This window comes from Eubalaena glacialis, chromosome 6 (assembly GCF_028564815.1).
Source record: "Eubalaena glacialis isolate mEubGla1 chromosome 6, mEubGla1.1.hap2.+ XY, whole genome shotgun sequence".
Classification (NCBI taxonomy): Eukaryota; Metazoa; Chordata; class Mammalia; order Artiodactyla; family Balaenidae; genus Eubalaena; species Eubalaena glacialis.
The window spans coordinates 150,022,410-150,024,786 of NC_083721.1; positions in this window are offsets into that span (position 1 = coordinate 150,022,410).

The window sequence follows — 2,377 nt, forward strand, 5'->3', positions numbered from 1 at the left end:
GGGCTATAGCTTTGGAGTCTCTGATAGTTACCCACAAAGCCTCACAGGACGGAGGCGGCCTTTAAGAGGCGTGAGGCCCACAGACACGAATTTTCTTTCATACGCATTATCGTGGAAGAGAGGGGCTTACTTCCTGTGCCATGGCTTATTTTTACTTCCACTCTTCTCCTTTTCAAATTTAAATGGCAGTATCTTCTCTCTCTCTCTCTAAGATAGACTTTACTTTTTAGAGCAGTTTTAGGTTCACAGCAAACCTGAATGGCAAGTACAGAATTCCCATATACATTCTGTCCCCCAAGACACACAGAGCCTCCCCCCACTATCAACATCCCTCACCACAGCGGTACATTTGTTGCCACTGGCGAACCTACATTGACACATCGTCATCACCCAAAGTCCATAGCTTATCTTAGGGTTCGCTCTGGGTATTGTACCTTTGACATGTATCCCCATTGTAGTATCATACAGAACAGTTTCCCCACCCTAAAAATCTTCTGTGCTCTGCCTTTTCATCCCTCCCTCCACCCTAACCTCTGGAAACCAATGATATCTTTACTGTCACCATAGTTTAGCCTTTTCCAAAATATCATACATAGTTGGCCCTCTGTATATATGGGTTCCACATCTGTGGATTCAACCAGCTACGGATCGAAATTCTGTACTACATGTTCATTGAGGGTTGGTCACGGTCCTCACTCCAGAAACCAGGCTATTGGAATAGCCACTACCTGGAACACTGCCAGGTGCCCATGGCAAAGGGCGAAGAGAGCACGGTACAGCATGCTGTTAGAGCTTTTGCTCAGGAGGTTGTAGGAAGCAAGTCACAAGGCTATACGGTTGGCCCTCTGGATCCGCAGGTTCCACATCTACGGATTCAACCAACCTCAGATCGAAAGTATTCGGAAAGAAAATTCCGTAAAGTTTCCACCAGAATGCTGGAAACTACTTCCGTAGCATTTACATTGTATTAGGTATTATAAGTAATCTAGAGATGACTTAAAGTATACGGGAGGATGTCCATAGGTTATATGCAAATACTACACCATTTTATATGAGGGGCTTGAGCATCCATGGATTTTGGTATCCACAGACGTCCTGGAACCCACGCCCCGAGGACACTGAGGGAACCATCCGGCATGGCCTTTTCAGAATGGTGTCCTCTTTATGACTTCTGCCTTCTACACTGTTCACATTTGCCTCATTTTACCCATGCAAAAGCAGACGGTGGTTGGCACATAAAATAAAAAAGCAAGCTACGAAGTGTAGCCCGGGGAAGCCTCGCTCCAGCATCACAGAGGGTGATAAAGCCCTGAGGTAGGGAAGGAAAGAGGACCACATTGTGCAGAGAGCTGTGTAGAGGGTGCTGGAGGGCCTGGAGAGAAGCAGGGCCCAGAGTTTGTGCAGGCCTTTGCAGGGCAGCTTAAGGCACTGGCTTTTTCAAAAAAAGCAATAGGAAGCTATTGGAGGGTTTTGAGCAGAGGAATTAGACCTCATTTACATGTAAAAAACAACACTCTAACTGGGGAGAAGTGCCTATAGGTGGATACAGGAGTAATCCCCCTGTTAGGGAACTATTACAGTAGCCCAGGCAAGAGATGACGATGGTTTGATCTAGAGTAATAGCAATGCTGATGGTGAGAAGCACAAAGACTTAAGGGAGAATAGCTCAGATCTGTTCACGGATCGAACGGGGGTATAAAAGGCAGAGAGACAGACAGACAGACAGAGGGGGAAAGACAGGAGAGTAGAGAAACCTGACTTGTTGGCTTCAGGAACTGGCAGATTTACCAAAAAGTAAAGATTGAGTTGGGGCAGTGTGTGTACGTGTGTGATGGGGGGAGGGGTGGCAGGGGGAGAAGAGATGGTGCACACGTAAAAGAGTTTCACACATTACATGTCCCTCAACGTTTTATACCGCAACTTTTCAAAAAGCAACTGGGAAAGACTTTTACAGTGAATACCCACAGACAACATCTCAACTACCATCTTACTGTACTTCTATCCATCCATCCCTCAGCCCATCTTACTTTTGTAATGCATCTGAATTGCAGACATCAACGCACTTCCCTCTTCATACCTCAGCACACATGTCATTTGTTTCCAGCTTTTTCCTTTTGATGTAAAATTTGCATACAAGGCGAAATGCGCAAATCTTCAGCGTGCATTCGCCGAGTTCTGACACATGCATACGCCTGTCTGCATCTTAAATTTGAGCTGCCTAAAGGACGTCAAGGTGGCGTAATCAAACGGGCTGCTAGATGTCGGAGCGTGGAGCTCAGATTCAGCACACAGGTGTGTCTGAGCTCTTGGACTGGATGAAGTCACCGAGGAGGTGTAGACGGAGGAGATGTGGGCAGTGTCCGCAAGGAGCCCGGCG